Genomic DNA, 19,551 nt, shown 5'->3' with positions numbered 1-19,551 from the left:
CAAGAGTGCATTGTGGACTTTATTTTGGGCGCCACGCCACTATTGGGTAGAAATGTATATATATATATATATATATATATATATATAGACAGGACTTACCCAATCCTCCGTGAAGGAAAGGAATGGACCAGCACTCACAGTTTGATGAAAAAAAGATTGTTTGTATTAGCAGTTACAGCATGGTGTACAAGCAGGCTGACCCAACAGCCGTTTCAACTGGATGCCTTTCAAACGGGGAGCTGTCAATCAGCACCACGCTACAGAGCATCCAGCGCCTGTCGGCTTTGAGCTGGGCGGGTTTTGGCGCCCTATTTTTATGCTATATATACGTGTCTGTTAACACAGTGATGCACCCCTGATGAAAACTGGAAAGGCATCCAGTTGAAACGGCTGTTGGGTCAGCCTGCTTGTACACCATGCTGTAACTGCTAATACAAACAATCTTTTTTTCATCAAACTGTGAGTGCTGGTCCATTCCTTTCCTTCACGGAGGCTTGGGTAAGTCCTGTCTTAATTAACCTTTAAGGACCCTGCACCCCCCATACTATCTATCCTTCTCCGAGTGCCATCCTGCATATGCTTATATATATATATATTATAAGGGCACGGTAGTGCCCTTATATTAAGGCTGAATCCAACGAACGGATTTTTCCCATAGGGAACTTTTCGGATGGGGGCATGGTGTTTGAGGGACTGCACCTCAAAAGTGACTGGGCATACTGAACTGAAATTTGGCATGTACGCATAGAATCGTCAACCGGTGCTGCGTGCCAAATTTCAGGTTGAAATATAAAAAAATGACCAATTGGGAGCGATCTAAACTTCCAACTGCCAGTTTTTTCCTGACACTCGCGAAATGACACTTTGTCACCCATGTTAGTCTATGAGGTTTTTTTTGGGAAGGCATAACTCGGGGTAGAGGAACAATTGAGACTTGGGGTTTGTTTTATTAGGTAGATATTGTCCCAGTGGAGTGCCTTTTGGGGTTGAGGATTTTCAGATAGGTACAGTTTTTTTATAATTTAGTGAAACATGCCCCATTATAGAGATAGGAGCTCCAACTTGTTGCGCAGCCGCAGGAGCCATCAGCTGGGGGAGTACACAGAGTGGCTTCACTTGGGTGTACCAAGATGGCCGACTCCTGCTCGCAAACATAAATTATTTTGTGTAAGTGGAATATGCGGTGTTTATGTTATACATGGGAGTGTGGGTGGGGGTAAGGATGGGTGCTGGGTGATCATTAGCCCTGACATGGCTGTAATTATATAGTTTAGTACGTCCGTGCTGTGCCAGAGATGACTGTAAGCTGAGTGAGTGACGTCATTAATTTATTCACTGCACTGCCGGGAAGTTCAAAATTTACAGTGCTGCTCTATGTGGCAGCCAGCGGGATGTGTTGCTCTGGCAGAGCTGGCCTTAGCCCATTGGCAGATTGGGCAGTTGCCTAAGCTCTAGGGCATCTGAATGGGCTTAGGGCATCTGAATGGGCTTAGGGCATCTGGAGAGTACGCTTGCTATGGGACCCGGACACTCAGTGAGGTATCCCCATAGACTCATGTGTGGATCTGTGACTAGGATTGGCAGGCGTACAGAGGCTGGGTATAATTATTACAAGGTGCTAGTGACACCCATCTATGCCCCCACCAACCCCCTGCTGCCGAGGAAAATCAATTGGTGACACCACTCGGTAGCATCATCTCTAATATCCGCACGGGAAAAGCTGAAAGCAGCAGCCTCATCCCTTATTTTTAGAAGTAACTGGACACTCCAGGCACATTACACTAACGGGCACATTTATCAATAAACCGCGATGTTTTTGCGATAATATCGATGAACATCGCATTAACATCGCATTGCGATGTTGTGCTACATCACCTGGATTTATGAAGGGAGGTGGGCAGGGAGAGCAGGTGCGAAAGCGAGCTGTTCCTGCGATATTAGCTCCCTGCAGAGGCGAAGAGAGAACACTCCCCTGGACACTCCCCCTTTCCCCCCAGGCCAATCATTGTTCGTGCAGAAAGGAAGGGGCGTTGCCAGCTACAACACAGGCACTTCCTGTACACTGCAGACCTGCTGGGAGCACAGAGAGAAGCCCCGTGGAACCTGCCTCCCAGTCTTCCTAAACTGTAAGTATTGTAATATGGTGGGTCAGAATGGGGGCTGAGGGCAAGGGGTGCTTGTTTCCCCAAGGGAGGCAGGGAATGGCTGCTCCTGGCTTCTCTTCCGGAGGACAGCTAACCACAGAGGTATTCAGCATGGGGGAGCTTGTATAACTGTGCAGCAAGGCAGCGTCTGCACATGGAGCTGGGGTCAGATATTCTGCGTGCAGTCCAGTGTATGGTGACAGAGTTCAGCAGTGTGTGTGTGTGTGTGTGTGTGTGTGTGTGTGTGTGTGTGTGTGTGTGTGTGTGTTAGTGTGTCAGTCAGTGTGCCCCTGGTCACCATACAATGTGTGTGTCAGTCAGTCAGTGTGCCCCTGGTCCCCATACACTGTGTGTGTCAGTCAGTGTGCCCCTGGTCCCCATACAATGTGTGTGTCAGTCAGTCAGTGTGCCCCTGGCCCCCATACAATGTGTGTGTCAGTCAGTCAGTGTGCCCCTGGTCCCCATACAATGTGTGTGTCAGTCAGTCAGTGTGCCCCTGGTCCCCATACAATGTGTGTGTCAGTCAGTCAGTCGGTCAGTGTGCCCCTGGTCCCCATACAATGTGTGTGTGTCAGTCAGTCAGTCAGTCAGTGTGCCCCTGGTCCCCATACAATGTGTGTGTGTCAGTCAGTCAGTCAGTGTGCCCCTGGTCCCCATACAATGTGTGTGTGTCAGTCAGTGTGCCCCTGGTCCCCATACAATGTGTGTGTCAGTCAGTCAGTGTGCCCCTGGTCCCCATACAATGTGTGTGTCAGTCAGTCAGTCAGTCAGTGTGCCCCTGGTCCCCATACAATGTGTGTGTGTCAGTCAGTCAGTGTGCCCCTGGTCCCCATACAATGTGTGTGTCAGTCAGTCAGTCGGTCAGTGTGCCCCTGGTCCCCATACAATGTGTGTGTGTCAGTCAGTCAGTCAGTCAGTGTGCCCCTGGTCCCCATACAATGTGTGTGTGTCAGTCAGTCAGTCAGTGTGCCCCTGGTCCCCATACAATGTGTGTGTGTCAGTCAGTGTGCCCCTGGTCCCCATACAATGTGTGTGTCAGTCAGTCAGTGTGCCCCTGGTCCCCATACAATGTGTGTGTGTCAGTCAGTCAGTCAGTCAGTGTGCCCCTGGTCCCCATACAATGTGTGTGTGTCAGTCAGTCAGTCAGTGTGCCCCTGGTCCCCATACAATGTGTGTGTGTCAGTCAGTCAGTCAGTGTGCCCCTGGTCCCCATACAATGTGTGTGTGTCAGTCAGTCAGTCAGTGTGCCCCTGGTCCCCATACAATGTGTGTGTGTGTCAGTCAGTCAGTGTGCCCCTGGTCCCCATACAATGTGTGTGTGTGTCAGTCAGTCAGTGTGCCCCTGGTCCCCATACAATGTGTGTGTGTCAGTCAGTCAGTGTGCCCCTGGTCCCCATACAATGGCCCTTATTCTGGTTGGTGCGGCCAGAGCCGCACACGGGGCTCCGGCCGCACAAACCAATCCCCGCCCACCCTACGGATCGCCACGGCCGTCCGTACACGGACGGCTGGCGATCCGCATAAAAATGGTGGAGGCTACGCCTCCACCATGGTGGGAGCTGCCCCCTGCATTCGATGGTCGTCGACCATCGAAGGCAGGTCCGCACGCCGCGGCAGCTCCCGCAAGCTGAGACCACACGGACAATCGTCCGTGTGGTAGCTTGTATGGGGGCTGAAAGCTGACATCCGGCGACGTCAGCTTTCCGCCCCCATGAGTTGCGTCATGGCCTCATTACCATGCATACGCCCCGCGTTTGCATGGGAACGCCCATGAAACGCGGGGCGTACACATAGGGAAATGAGGGCATGATGCCTCTCACGCCCCTATACGCCCCCTTTGCGGCGGACGAAATACGTCTGCGGCGAAGGGGGCTGCACATGCGCAGATTCACCTCTGCGCATGTGCAGAGTAAAAACATCGGCGGTACGGCCGCACGCGGGCCGTACCGATCCGATTAGAATAAGGGCCAATGTGTGTGTGTGTGTCAGTCAGTCAGTGTGCCCCTGGTCCCCATACAATGTGTGTGTGTCAGTCAGTCATTCAGTGTGCCCCTGGTCCCCATACAATGTGTGTGTGTCAGTCAGTCAGTCAGTGTGCCCCTGGTCCCCATACAATGTGTGTGTGTCAGTCAGTCAGTGTGCCCCTGGTCCCCATGCAATGTGTGTGTGTCAGTCAGTGTGCCCCTGGTCCCCATACAATGTGTGTGTGTCAGTCAGTCAGTCAGTGTGCCCCTGGTCCCCATACAATGTGTGTGTGTCAGTCAGTCAGTGTGCCCCTGGTCCCCATGCAATGTGTGTGTGTCAGTCAGTGTGCCCCTGGTCCCCATACAATGTGTGTGTGTCAGTCAGTCAGTCAGTGTGCCCCTGGTCCCCATACAATGTGTGTGTGTCAGTCAGTCAGTGTGCCCCTGGTCCCCATGCAATGTGTGTGTGTCAGTCAGTGTGCCCCTGGTCCCCATACAATGTGTGTGTGTCAGTCAGTCAGTCAGTGTGCCCCTGGTCCCCATACAATGTGTGTGTGTCAGTCAGTCAGTGTGCCCCTGGTCCCCATGCAATGTGTGTGTGTCAGTGTGTTGTCGTGTGGGAGGATGTAGCTGCCTCCCTGCACTGCAGCAAAGTATGCCCCAGCCTGGCCGACTCCTTGCAGTTTAGCAATTTGCTAGTATTTAGGGGGGTACACTAAGGGGCGCATTTATCATCAATGTGCAATGCCGACGTGGTGCCATCGCATTGTGGTATTGTGAAATACCGCCTAGATGTATAATTTTGAGGGTGCAGGGACAGGGCTCCGAAAGGAGCCCATCCCTGCGAAGCCCTGACCCAGAAGCCGGGGGGGGGGGGGGTCTGCGCATGCGCGATTATGCGCTGACCCCCTGTGACCGCACTGCCCCTCTCGGCAGTGCAATCCCGCAGCCATAGGCTACAATGGGCTATCGCCATCTCAGAATGGCGATGGCCCAGGAATGCGAAGCCAGGCTGCCCGATGTTGATACATCAGGCAGCATCGCATCCCCCATAGAAACCTATGGGGGATGTGGCCGGCGGCGTTGCAGGGCTGTCCCCCTTTATTACATTGAGGGGATACATAATATTTGACCCCCGAAAATGGGTGTTTTAGGGGATTTAGGGCCGCATTTATCAAGCAATATTTGCGGTTAAATCCCCGGAAACATCCGTTTTCGGGGGTTCACCGCAAATATTTAGTATCCCTGCTGCGATCCTCCCTGCAGCGCCGCTGGCCGCATCCCCCATAGGTTTCTAAGGGGGATGCGAAGCTGCCCGATGTATCAACATCAGGCAGCCTGGCATCACACCCCTGGGCTATCGCCATTGTAATATGGCGATAGCCCTTTGTAGCATATGGCTACACTTCGCACTGCCCGAGCAGGGCAGTGGGGTAAGAGGGGTCGGCGGGGGTCAGCGCATAACCGCGCATGCGCTGACCTCCCGGGTAAGGGCTTCGCAGGGACGGGCTCCTATCGGAGCCCTGTCCCTGCGCCCTTAAAAATGATACATTGCCCCGATATGATCGCATTTTACAATGCGATCCTGGCCGGTAATATTCCGGCCAGATCGCGTTGTAAATGCGATCATGATAAATGGGCCCCTTAGCCACAAATAATACTTGATAAATGGGGCTTGTAGTGCTCACTCTCTCACCCCACTCTTTCTCCCCTGAACACTCTCTTGCTTTATTCTCTATCCCCCCTCCTCCCCATGTCATTTATACTCCATTACACTGCCTCTCTCTCCCTCTGACATGGGGGCCCATTTATAAAGGATCTGACCGAAATATCATCGCGTAGGATCACATTGTAAAATGCACCAGGATGTATCATGCAGGAGCCTGTCCCTGTGATGTGCTGAGCTTCACCTGCTGGGTGAAAAATTCAATTGATATGAGCGCAAATGTGATCCTGTGCAATCATTTTTCTGCCATATTGCATTGAATATGTGATCATAGATAAATGGGGCCCTTAATGCCAAACTTCAAATTAATACTTATTTTTCTTACTGCACGTAACCTGTATCTTTAAATAAACACTATGCTGTTACTTTTTTTTTTGTCTTCTAATTCTAGCAGTGGGGAGGAAGATAGTCAGCAGGATCACGCAAGCACAAGCCACAAATCCCAGTGTGATGAAAGTGTGCAAAAAAGAAAAGAGCACTGCGGTTCTCTGAAGAGGAAAATGAAGTACTTGTTGATTGAACTATTTATTACTGTTTTTTATGGTGTTTTATTTTAAAGTAAAACCATTTATATTTAATTTTGAATTGTTTTGCATTTTATTCAGCCAGCGCTGGCACACTTTATATTTTAGTTTACGAACTGTCCAGGTAAAAACTCCTTCACTCACAAATTCCAATCAGGATTCTGAATAAATTGGTTTCACTGACATTACGCCGAATGAGGATATATACACACCTCTATCCAGGGCTATTTTTCAGCAGGCTCCAGCAGGAACTGAGGCCCTTATTCTAGTTCACTCTTTCTGACAAAATATTTCTTAGATGGACAAAACCATGTGCACTGCAGGTGAGGCAGGTGTTACTTGTGCAGAGATAATTAGATTTGGGTGGGGTTTTACACCTGCCTCACCTGCAGTGCACATGGTTTTGTCCATCTAAGAAATATTTTGTCAGAAAGAGTGAACTAGAATAAGGGCCTCAGTTCCTGCTGGAGCCTGCTGAAAAATAGCCCTGCCTCTATCTTTAAAAGTATAATCCTATAATTACATCTCTTACTTATTACTAATACCCCTCTTACACCACCGCAAAATTTTTTTTTTTTTCCTTGTGGTCTCGGGTCAGCGGCGGTGTAAAACGGGTTAACCCGTGTCTCTTTTACCCAGGTTCTGACCAGGGCAGGACTTGTGTAGCGGGCAGTGAAAAAAGGGTATGCATCCGATCTGGCTCTACCGAGAGCTACCGACTTCTCGTGAGATTTCCCCTGTACTTGACTCCCTGGACAGCCGCCGGGCGGGCCACACAGACCGGTGACTCTTAACCTGCGGCAGCCGCCGGAGCGTGGGGCGGCTGCCGCAGGGCAATTTGTAAGTGTATTTTTTTTATAGATGGCCCCTGAGGCATTTTCCCCCAATACAATACAAATTAGGACGCTGCAGGAGAGGGAAATAAATATTTTCTTCTGCAGCAGCCAGTTCTGCAGATGCTCTGGGCCTATTTGGAGTATGGTCCTGGAGCTGCAGCTCCATCAGGCTCATTGGTAATCCGGCCCTGCTTGATGTGTCCTGCCGCATGATTCTGAAAAGCAGATGCCTGAGCGGGTCGGGCTGGTTGATGGCCATCCCTACTCACTTCTCCACAACAAATAAACAACATGAACATTTATATATGTAATAGTTAAAACATGGTTGTCAAATCTACAGGAATGGCCGAAAATCAGGTACCCCCCCCTGGGAAGTTGGGCAAATCTCCCGCTGCCCCCCCCCCTTCAGCCCCTGCCCCTTAGCACCCCAAATGGCGGCTTAGTCCCTATCTGCTACTACTTCCGGTTTGAGGTATAATGTGTAATTGGCATTACGGTGTGTGGCATAATATGTAATGGGCAGTACCTTGGCATAATGGGCACACCTTTTTCCATGCTAGGGCACACCCCTTGCAATTAGGCTCCACCTATTGTTGATTTGGTGCTGCCCACGTGAGGCCACTTCCAGATATTTTCCAGGGCCACTTTTAGTCCCCAATCCGCCCCTGCCCGCAGCCTAGCTAACTATACACCCCCCTGTAGCGCATCCCTAACTATACACCCCCCACCACCCCTGCAGCCTAACTAACTATTCACCCCCCTGCAGCTTTACTATAATCTCCGCACCCCTGCAGCCTAACTATACACCCCCCATCCCCACATCCTAACTAAATATACATCCCCACCCCCACAGCCTAACTATACACCCCCCTGTAGCCCAACCCTAACTCTACACCCCCCCTGCAGCCTAACTATAATCCCGCACCCCCACAGCCTAACTATTTATACAGCCCCCACAGCCTAACTATAAAGTGCCCCCATGTGTACGCTGTCATCCCCTCACTGTGCCCCCCCATTTGTGTACGCTGTGCCCGCCCATGTGTACGCTGTCCCTCCCCAGTGCCCCCCCGTGTGTACGCTGTCCCTCCCCAGTGCCCCCCCGTGTGTACGCTGTGCCCCCGTGTGTACGCTGCCCCCCCGTGTGTACGCTGCCCCCCCGTGTGTACGCTGCCCCCCCGTGTGTACGCTGCCCCCCCGTGTGTACGCTGTGCCCCCCCCGTGTGTACGCTGTGCCCCCCCCCGTGTGTACGCTGTGCCCCCCCGTGTGTACGCTGTGCCCCCCCCGTGTGTACGCTGTGCCCCCCCCCCGTGTGTACGCTGTGCCTCCCCCGTGTGTACGCTGTGCCCCCCCCGTGTGTACGCTGTGCCCCCCCCCGTGTGTACGCTGTGCCCCCCCCCCGTGTGTACGCTGTGCCTCCCCCGTGTGTACGCTGTGCCCCCCCCGTGTGTACGCTGTGCCCCCCCCCGTGTGTACGCTGTGCCCCCCCCCGTGTGTACGCTGTGCCCCCCCCCGTGTGTACGCTGTGCCCCCCCCCCCGTGTGTACGCTGTGCCCCCCCCCCGTGTGTACGCTGTGCCCCCCCCCCGTGTGTACGCTGTGCCCCCCCCCCCGTGTGTACGCTGTGCCCCCCCCCGTGTGTACGCTGTGCCCCCCCCCGTGTGTACGCTGTGCCCCCCCCCGTGTGTACGCTGTGCCCCCCCCCCGTGTGTACGCTGTGCCCCCCCCCGTGTGTACGCTGTGCCCCCCCCGTGTGTACGCTGTGCCCCCCCCGTGTGTACGCTGTGCCCCCCCCGTGTGTACGCTGTGCCCCCCCCGTGTGTACGCTGTGCCCCCCGTGTGTATGCTGTGCCCCCCCCATGTGTACGCTGTGCCCCCCCATGTGTAAGCTGCCCCCCAGTGCCCCCCCCCCGTGTGTACGCTGTGCCCCCCCCGTGTGTACGCTGTGCCCCCCCCGTGTGTACGCTGTGCCCCCCCCCGTGTGTACGCTGTGCCCCCCCCCGTGTGTACGCTGTGCCCCCCCCCGTGTGTACGCTGTGCCCCCCCCCGTGTGTACGCTGTGCCCCCCGTGTGTACGCTGTGCCCCCCCCCGTGTGTACGCTGTGCCCCCCCGTGTGTACGCATTATTATTATTGTTATTGTAATAATTATTATTATTATATTTCCTACACCCAGACTCTGTGCATACCCTTTCCCCCGTCACTGTCCCTGTATGTACCCTACTCCCCCCAAGTGCCCGCCGTGTGTATGCTGTCCCCCCCAGTGCCCGCCGTTTGTTTGCTGCCCCCCGTGTGTACTCTCCCCCCTGTCCTGCAGCTGCACCAAGGTAAATCCGTTCCCCCACTGTCCCTGTGTGTACCCTGTCCGCCACCCCACTATCCCTGTATGTACCCTGTCCCCCACCCCACTATCCCTGTGTGTGCCCTGTCCCCCCCAGTGCCCATGTGTACGCTGTCCCCCGCGTGTACGCTGTCCCCTCCCCAGTGTCCCCCGCGTGTACGCTGTCCCCTCCCCAGTGTCCCCCGCGTGTACGCTGTCCCCTCCCCAGTGTCCCCCGCGTGTACGCTGTCCCCTCCCCAGTGTCCCCCGCGTGTACGCTGTCCCCTCCCCAGTGTCCCCCGCGTGTACGCTGTCCCCTCCCCAGTGTCCCCAGCGTGTACGCTGTCCCCTCCCCAGTGTCCCCAGCGTGTACGCTGTCCCCTCCCCAGTGTCCCCAGCGTGTACGCTGTCCCCTCCCCAGTGTCCCCAGCGTGTACGCTGTCCCCTCCCCAGTGTCCCCAGCGTGTACGCTGTCCCCTCCCCAGTGTCCCCCGCGTGTACGCTGTCCCCTCCCCAGTGTCCCCCGCGTGTACGCTGTCCCCTCCCCAGTGTCCCCCGCGTGTACGCTGTCCCCTCCCCAGTGTCCCCCGCGTGTACGCTGTCCCCTCCCCAGTGTCCCCCGCGTGTACGCTGTCCCCTCCCCAGTGTCCCCCGCGTGTACGCTGTCCCCTCCCCAGTGTCCCCCGCGTGTACGCTGTCCCCTCCCCAGTGTCCCCCGCGTGTACGCTGTCCCCTCCCCAGTGTCCCCCGCGTGTACGCTGTCCCCTCCCCAGTGTCCCCTGCGTGTACGCTGTCCCCTCCCCAGTGTCCCCCGCGTGTACGCTGTCCCCTCCCCAGTGTCCCCCGCGTGTACGCTGTCCCCTCCCCAGTGTCCCCCGCGTGTACGCTGTCCCCTCCCCAGTGTCCCCCGCGTGTACGCTGTCCCCTCCCCAGTGTCCCCCGCGTGTACGCTGTCCCCTCCCCAGTGTCCCCCGCGTGTACGCTGTCCCCTCCCCAGTGTCCCCCGCGTGTACGCTGTCCCCTCCCCAGTGTCCCCCGCGTGTACGCTGTCCCCTCCCCAGTGTCCCCCGCGTGTACGCTGTCCCCTCCCCAGTGTCCCCCGCGTGTACGCTGTCCCCTCCCCAGTGTCCCCCGCGTGTACGCTGTCCCCTCCCCAGTGTCCCCCGCGTGTACGCTGTCCCCTCCCCAGTGTCCCCCGCGTGTACGCTGTCCCCTCCCCAGTGTCCCCCGCGTGTACGCTGTCCCCTCCCCAGTGTCCCCCGCGTGTACGCTGTCCCCTCCCCAGTGTCCCCCGCGTGTACGCTGTCCCCTCCCCAGTGTCCCCCGCGTGTACGCTGTCCCCTCCCCAGTGTCCCCCGCGTGTACGCTGTCCCCTCCCCAGTGTCCCCCGCGTGTACGCTGTCCCCTCCCCAGTGTCCCCCGCGTGTACGCTGTCCCCTCCCCAGTGTCCCCCGCGTGTACGCTGTCCCCTCCCCAGTGTCCCCCGCGTGTACGCTGTCCCCTCCCCAGTGTCCCCCGCGTGTACGCTGTCCCCTCCCCAGTGTCCCCCGCGTGTACGCTGTCCCCTCCCCAGTGTCCCCCGCGTGTACGCTGTCCCCTCCCCAGTGTCCCCCGCGTGTACGCTGTCCCCCCCCAGTGCCCCCGTGTGTACGCTGCCCCCCCCCAGTGCCCCCGTGTGTACGCTGCCCCCCCAGTGCCCCCGTGTGTACGCTGTCCCCCCCAGTGCCCCCGTGTGTATGCTGCCTCCCCCCAGTGCTTCCGTGGGTACAGTGCCCCCGTGTGTATGCTGTCCCCCCCAATGCCCCCGTATGTATGCTGTCCCCCCCAGTGCCCCTGTATGTATGCTGTCCCTCCTCCGTGTGAGCGCTGTCCCCCTCCTCCGTGTGTGCGCTGCCCCCCTCCTCCGTGTGTACGCTGCCCCCCTCCTCCGTGTGTATGCTGTGCCCCCCTCTCCGTGTGTATGCTGTGCCCCCCCCTCCGTGTGTATGCTGCCCCCCCCCCTCCGTGTGTATGCTGCCCCCCCCCCCCTCCGTGTGTATGCTGCCCCCCCCCCCTCCGTGTGTATGCTGTCCCCTCCCCTCCGTGTGTATGCTGTCCCCTCCCCTCCGTGTGTATGCTGTGCCCTCCCCTCCGTGTGTACGCTGTGCCCCCCGTGTGTACGCTGTGCCCCCCTCCGTGTGTACACTGAGCCCTTTAATATTATTATTTATTATATTTCCTGCCCAGACGCTGACCTCCCCATGCCACCGCCAGGACTGAGGAGCTTCCACAGCCTGCAGACCAGATTCAGGCGCTTCCTTGAGTTGCCCTCGCCACCGAGAAGGCAGAAAGAAGACACCCAGGCCATCAGAGGAGCAGCTGCATCCAGGTAAATCCGTCCCCCCACTGTCCCTGTGTGTACCCTGTCCCCCACCCCATTGTCCCCGTGTGTACCCAGTACCCCCATGTGTACGCTGTCGCCTTCCCAGAGCCCCCATGTGTACGCTGTCCCCTTCCCAGAGCCCCCATGTGTACGCTGTCCCCTTCCCAGAGCCCCCATGTGTACGCTGTCCCCTTCCCAGAGCCCCCATGTGTACGCTGTCCCCTTCCCAGAGCCCCCATGTGTACGCTGTCCCCTTCCCAGTGCCCCCATGTGTACGCTGTCCCCTTCCCAGTGCCCCCATATGTACGCTGTCCCCTTCCCAGTGCCCCCATGTGTATGCTGTCCCCTTCCCAGAGCCCCCATGTGTACGCTGTCCCCTTCCCAGTGCCCCCGTGTGTACGCTGCCCCCCCAGTGCCCCCGTGTGTACGCTGCCCCCCCAGTGCCCCCGTGTGTACGCTGCCCCCCCCCCAGTGTCCCCGTGTGTGCTCTGTCCCCCCCAGTACACCCGTGTGTGCTCTGTCCCTTCCCAGTGCCCCCGTGTGTACGCTGTCCCCTTCCCAGTGCCCCCCTGTGTACGCTGTCCCCTTCCCAGTGCCCCCCTGTGTACGCTGTCCCCCCCCAGTGCCCCCGTGTGTACGCTGCCCCCCCCCCAGTGCCCCCGTGTGTACGCTGTCCCCCCAGTGCCCCCGTGTGTACGCTGTCCCCCCAGTGCCCCCGTGTGTACGCTGTCCCCCCAGTGCCCCCGTGTGTACGCTGCCCCCCCAGTGCCCCGTGTGTACGCTGCCCCCCCAGTGCCCCGTGTGTACACTGCCCCCCCCCCCAGTGTCCCCGTGTGTGCTCTGTCCCCCCTCAGTACACCCGTGTGTGCTCTGTCCCTTCCCAGTGCCCCCGTGTGTACGCTGTCCCCTTCCCAGTGCCCCCCTGTGTACGCTGTCCCCTTCCCAGTGCCCCCGGGTGTACGCTGCCCCCCCCAGTGCCCCCGTGTGTACGCTGCCCCCCCAGTGCCCCCCTGTGTACGCTGCCCCCCCCAGTGCCCCCGTGTGTACGCTGCCCCCCCCAGTGCCCCCGTGTGTACGCTGCCCCCCCAGTGCCCCCGTGTGTACGCTGTCCCCCCCCAGTGCCCCCATGTGTATGCTGCCTCCCCCCCAGTGCTTTCGTGGGTACAGTGCCCCCGTGTGTATGCTGTCCCCCCACATTGCCTCCATGTGTATGCTGCACCCCCCAGTGCCCTCGTATGTATGCTGTCCCCCCCAGTGCCCCTGTATGTACGCTGTCCCGCCCCCCAGTGCCCCCGTTTGTACGCTTCCCCCCCAGTGCCCCGTGTGTACAGTGCATCCGTGTGTGCGCTGCCCCCCCTCCGTGTGTACGCTGTGCCCCCCTCCGTGTGTACACTGAGCCCTTTATTATTATTTATTATATTTCCTGCCCAGACGCTGACCTCCCCATGCCACCGCCAGGACTGAGGAGCTTCCACAGCCTGCGGACCAGATTCAGGCGCTTCCTTGAGTTGCCTCCGCCACCGAGAAGGCAGAAAGAAGACACCCGGGCCATCAGAGGAGCAGCTGCATCCAGGTAAATCCATCCCCCCACTGTCCCTGTGTGTACCCTGTCCCCCACCCCACTGTCCCCGTGTGTACCCAGTGCCCCCATGTGTACGCTGTCCCCTTCCCAGAGCCCCCATGTGTATGCTGCCCCCATGTGTACGCTGTCCCCTTCCCAGTGCCCCCGTGTGTACGCTGTCCCCTTCCCAGTGCCCCCGTGTGTACGCTCTCCCCCCCAGTGCCCCTGTGTGTACGCTGTCCCCCCCCCCAGTGCCCCCGTGTGTACGCTGTCCCCCCCAGTGCCCCCGTGTGTACGCTGTCCCCCCCAGTGCCCCCGTATGTACGCTGTCCCCCCCAGTGCCCCCGTGTGTACGCTGTCCCCCCCAGTGCCCCCGTGTGTACGCTGTCCCCCCCAGTGCCCCCGTGTGTACGCTGTCCCCCCCAGTGCCCCGTGTGTGCTCTGTCCCCCCCAGTAAACCCGTGTGTGCATGCTGTCCCCCCCCCCAGTGCCCCCGTTTGTACCCTGCCCCCCCAGTGCCCCCGTGTGTACGCTGCCCCCCCAGTGCCCCCGTGTGTACGCTGTGCCCCCATGTGTACGCTGCCCCCAGTGCCCCCGTGTGTACGCTGCCCCCCCCAGTGCCCCCGTGTGTACGCTGCCCCCCCCAGTGCCCCCGTGTGTACGCTGCCCCCCCCAGTGCCCCCGTGTGTACGCTGCCCCCCCAGTGCCCCCGTGTGTACGCTGCCCCCCCAGTGCCCCCGTGTGTACGCTGCCCCCCCCAGTGCCCCCGTGTGTACGCTGCCCCCCCCAGTGCCCCCGTGTGTACGCTGCCCCCCCCAGTGCCCCTGTGTGTACGCTGCCCCGCGTGTACGCTGCCCCCAGTGCCCCCCGTTTGTACGCTGCCCCCCAGTGCCACCGTGTGTACGCTGCCCCCAGTGCCCCCGTGTGTACGCTGTCCCCCCCAGTGGCCCCGTGTGTACGCTGTCCCCCCAGTGGCCCCGTGTGTACGCTGCCCCCCCAGTGGCCCGTGTGTACGCTGCCCCCCCAGTGCCCCCGTGTGTACGCTGCCCCCCCAGTGCTCCCGTGTGTACGCTACCCCCCCAGTGCCCCCGTGTGCGCTGTCCCCCCAGTGCCCCCGTGTGCGCGCTGTCCCCCCCAGTGCCCCCGTGTGCGCGCTGTCCCCCCCAGTGCCCCCGTGTGCGCGCTGTCCACCCCAGTGCCCCCGTGTGCGCGCTGTCCCCCCAGTGCCCCCGTGTGTACGCTGCCTCCCCCCAGTGCTTTCATGTGTACAGTGCCCCCGTGTGTATGCTGCCCCCCAGTGCCCCACCCCCCGCGTGTACGCTGTCCCAGGGGTGTGTTATCATTAAACATTTAAAAAATCTAATTTTATTCTTACACTGAAATTTAAAATTTTAAATAAATAAAAAATAAATTGAAAAAAGCTATGAAATTACATTGACAAAAAACCTTACGGTTTCACATGTCCCATTAAGGCTTCTTACACATGATCTGGCATTTCTGAAACCTGTTGTAACTCTTCCACTCAAACGCCAAAAAGCAATGAAATTACGATCATTAAGGCTGACGCCTTAATGGACGTGTTCCTTGCGCAATACAGATATGGTACGCCATCACAGCCTGTGGGTAAGTGCAGATTCAGCACTCTCACAGAGTGAGATTGCTGTCACTCACACAATGGTGGAGCTGCTAATTCACAGATTTGTGTGCTCATTGGCATACACACATGCAGTCTATGCAACTGAAGGTCTGAGCAGTTATGTGGCGCACTCATACTAATAAGTACCTGCAATCATCTAAAACGGTCTATACCTCTGAGATACTATAGTATTCATTCTAGCACCCGCCATCTTTGAAAACCCATGCAATTCCTCTTCCCTGCCTGGGGTGTAGCTGTCTGCTGTAGTGCTTCTAGCATAGTGTGATCTGTATATCAGCACCGCAAACCAGAGCTGTGCTAGAATCACTACAGCAGACAGCAACACCCCAGACAGGGTAGAGGAACTGCATGGGTTTTCAAAGATAGCGGGTGCTAGAATAAACACTATTACTAGAACTATCCCACTGAGGGTCCAACATCTCTCACACTCACTACCTATATCCATTTCATTTAGTATTCACATACAGTTACCAGAAACATCTTTCATAATTGCAAAAACTATAATGCTCCCAACTACTATGCATCTACACTTTCTTCTCCTATAAGCCTTCATGCTGCTCTGTCTTCCCCAATCCCTACTGCTGTGTGTATTCCCTCATCTGCACCAATGTGTCTTTTCCCGTCTGCCCTGCCCTGTCTTTCCACACAGATGCCACTGTTTCCTTCTATCTGTGCCACTGGCTTCCCCTCTATGAGTGATACTCTGTCTCCCCCTCCATCCATGCTGCTCTGCCTGCATCATCCATGACACAGTTTCCTTCCATCTGTACTGCTGTCTCCCCTCTCCATCTGTACTGCTCTGTTTTCCCTTTATCCCCTTTGCTCCGAACACCCTCCCCCATCAGTGCTGTCTTTCCTTCAACTGCTCCTGTTTCCCACCCAATCGCATCACTCTGTCTATACCTTCCCCAATCTGTGCCACTGTTTTCCACCCATCTGCTTCTTTAGTCCCCCATCAGTGCTCCAATTAGCACACAAATCTGTGAATTAGCAGCTCCACCATTGTGTGAGTGACAGCAATCTCACTCTGTGAGAGTGCTGAATCTGCACTTACCCACAGGCTGTGATGGCGTACCATATCTGTATTGCGCAAGGAACACGTCCATTAAGGCGTCAGCCTTAATGATCGTAATTTCATTGCTTTTTGGCGTTTGAGTGGAAGAGTTACAACAGGTTTCAGAAATGCCAGATCATGTGTAAGAAGCCTTAATGGGACATGTGAAACCGTAAGGTTTTTTGTCAATGTAATATATATATATATATATATATATGCTGCAATGAATAGGCACTCTGGACACTTTCAACATTCAGTCAAATAGAAAATAAGACACAGCTCACACTAGCTGCAGTTGTCAACGTTTCGGGTTACTACCCTTTATCAAGACATAAAAGAAATACAGAGTGGTACTTACATATATAGCCTGTGGCTGTGACAAAAACCCGTGCTGTACGGCCGCTAATACAAATGAACACGACATTGGGTATTACAAAGCAGTCGTATTTGACTGCTTTGTAAATTCCACTCCGGAACATGAATTTGAATACGGCTGTTTCAGCCGTATGCGATCGTATTGAGAATATGAATACAAAAATTAGTATTCGTATTCTTAGTAAATTTCCCCCATAGTCATTTAGCTATGTGCTTTGTACCCCAGACTGGGTATTCTAATAAACCATACTCCAAACAGCTACCCACACAGATGTGTGGACCTAAAAGTGTAACCAGTTCTGTTTGTGTACACTGTACAGATACAAGCCTTGTACTTTTGTATACCCCAACTTGGCCTTAGAGTGAGGCAGAGACCTCTGTGTCACATGTAACCTCAAAATAGCATGTGATACAACACTGTAACAGCACAGCAAGATCTGTAGGTTGTCCTCTGTATGTGTAAACTGTATTTGTATGTGTACACTGTAGCCTGGCCTCAGAGTAAGGCAGTGACCTCTGTGTAACATGTAACTTCAGAATAGCATGTGATACAACACTGTAAAAGCACAGCAAGAGCTGTAGCTAGGGTTGCCACCTCACCCATCATCGATTCCTGGAGATTCTTCTCCCCCATAATAATGCACGCGCACTCCTGGAAAAGTGGGCATGGCCTTTTTAAAGTGGGTGTGGCCTATTAAAAAAGTGGGCATGCGTCTTATACAGATACAAAATGCCCATTACACATACCACACAACTTAATGCCAAAAGAAGAGACTGGGACACACACATCAAGGTCAGGATAACCCATTACGTTTGGAGTACCCCACCCAAAGTTAACTCTCTCTGCACGTTACATCCGCCCCCCCTGCAGTGCACATGGGTTTGCCCATTTTGAGAAAAAATTTGTACTGCGATCAGAACTGAATAAGGGCCAATGTGTAACGTAATGTTCAGATTCACCCTGTTTCTACTCAAACATCTGCCCGGGACTTACTGCATTATCCACATTTAATCCCTGGAAATAATCGGCAAAACATATTTTACCTATTGAATTTTTTTTTCTTTTTTCAACTATTTTATTTGTATTTTTTTGCTTTTTGTTACTTTGAAGCCTATAAATACAATTTTTTTATGTTGTCATTGAAAAGCTTAGCAAGATTAATCGTTGTCCTGCTTTAGTCCCACAGGGATGTAATTTGGGTTTACACAAGCTAGTTTATAGAAGGTGAACCCTTTTCTGTCTGCATTCCAGGACAGAGAAGAAAAGGTTGGGATTACAGCCAGAATAGGTGAACTGATGCAGTCTGTCAACAACCCTCAAGTAACATTGTCATAATGTATAGAAATCCCAGAAAGTGACTTAAATGATATGGGAGAGCTCCAAGGAAGCTGTGGTCAGTAGAAATGAAGAAAGAACACCACATACCAGATCTGGACCGTCCATCCGCCACCCGGCGTCCTGTCCGGCGCAAACCAAATGACGTCACCAGGCTCCTCTGGCCTCAGCGGGGGACGGAGCCTAGAGACGTTATTTGGCTCATGCAAGACAGGACACCGGGGGGTAGGCGGGGGGGTGGACGGATGGTCCAGAACTGTCAGTCTCAGCTTGGGGCCGGCCAAATGCTAAGCAAGTGGGGGAGAGAGGAGGCGGCGGCGGGTTGGGAGCCTGGAGGCTTTTTTAGACACCCAAATTCTGGGAGAATCCTGGAATCTGGGAAACTGAAAAAGCCTCCAGTATGGTTGCCACCCAAAACGGGAGATTCCTGGAAATCCAGGAGAGGTGGCAACCCTAGCTGTAGCTGTCTGCTGTCCTCTGAATGTGTACACTGTAGCCCAGGGGTTGCCAATCTTTTTCTAATCACGGCACCCTAGAGGATCAGAATTTTTCCACGGCACCCCTAGGCCCCCCAAAATATATATCAAATGAAGTAGATTGTGTTTATATGTGCTTCTTAGGTTCAGTTATGTGGTACAGGGCAGGATTTGGTTCTGATTGTATACATTTTATGATTGGCAGCCATCAGCACTGGTTTTGTCCAGAAATAATTGGTCATAAATCATTTGAATTGGTCCTGGATGACCAACCCGAGGCACCCCTGCAAGTGTCTCGAGGCACCCCAGGGAGCCTAGGCGCACAGTTTGGGAACCACTGCTGTAGCCTGTTCTCAGAGAAAGGCAGTGACCTCTGTTTTGCATGTAATGTCAGCGTAGCATGTGATACAACATTGTAACAAAACTGCAAGAGCTGAAGCTGCCCTTGTCCTCTATATGACCTTGCTGTCTGCAAACTCTCCCCCTAAAACTGCATGTCCACACTGACTTTGTTATAATGGGAGGGACACAGTATCTTTCTGTAAGAAAGGAAGGGGTACAAGTCAAGAGACACTTGTAAGGCTTGCAAGCAGAGGTTACATAAGATCTCACTTTGTGGACTCTGAGGACAAAGGGGACATAAGCTCAGTGAGCTGAGAAGGCCAGGCAGGGATATTTATTTGGGATGATAACACAGGGTTATATGCTGCCTATTTATCACAAAGCAGCTATTTCTCAGATGACAGTGTAAACTGAGTTGTATATTTCATGCAGGTTACTTCCTGTAGAGTCCTGGAGTTTTCACCTGCAAATGTATGTATGTATGTATGTATGTATGTATGTGTATGTATATATATATATATATATATATATATATATATATATATATATATATATATACATTTTTGTGGGGGGAATCCGGCTCTCCCTGTGTCAGGTATGGCTGCACCGGGTGCCCGCTCCAATAGTAGAATATGAGACAGGGGGGGGGGGGGGGGGAATGCAGCACTCCAGGCGTCTTTGCAAAGAAACACTCGTAGGCCATCCTTATGGACAACGTTTCAAACGTTTAAACGTTGTCCATAAGGATGGCCTAAGAGTGTTTCTTTGCAAAGACGCCTGGAGTGCTGCATTTCCCCCCCCCCCCCCCATCTCATATATATCTGTATCCTTGAGAACGGGGGGAATACGCCCCGAAACGTTGGAATAAATTTTCTTTG

At 55.3% G+C, this 19,551-nt stretch overlaps 1 long non-coding RNA gene across 4 annotated transcripts; it reads left to right on the top strand.

Moving 5' to 3' along the window:
* The first annotated feature begins 1,530 nt into the window (after nt 1-1,530).
* LOC146079557 (uncharacterized) lies at nt 1,531-13,587 on the top strand. 4 transcript variants are annotated; one of them, XR_014474609.1, is made up of 5 exons: nt 1,582-2,126; nt 6,226-6,339; nt 6,998-7,198; nt 11,737-11,878; nt 13,304-13,587. It is a non-coding gene; the product is annotated as an uncharacterized LOC146079557 (long non-coding RNA). The 4 variants fall into 4 exon arrangements; XR_014474608.1 differs by lacking the exon at nt 6,998-7,198 and having other exon boundaries at nt 1,607-2,126; nt 13,304-13,581; XR_014474610.1 differs by lacking the exons at nt 6,998-7,198; nt 11,737-11,878 and having other exon boundaries at nt 1,826-2,126; nt 13,304-13,579.
* The last annotated feature ends 5,964 nt before the right edge of the window (nt 13,588-19,551 follow it).

Source organism: Crinia signifera, chromosome 5 (assembly GCF_055691185.1).
Source record: "Crinia signifera chromosome 5, ASM5569118v1, whole genome shotgun sequence".
Taxonomy (NCBI): domain Eukaryota; kingdom Metazoa; phylum Chordata; class Amphibia; order Anura; family Myobatrachidae; genus Crinia; species Crinia signifera.
This window is presented reverse-complemented; position numbering and strand designations above follow the sequence as displayed.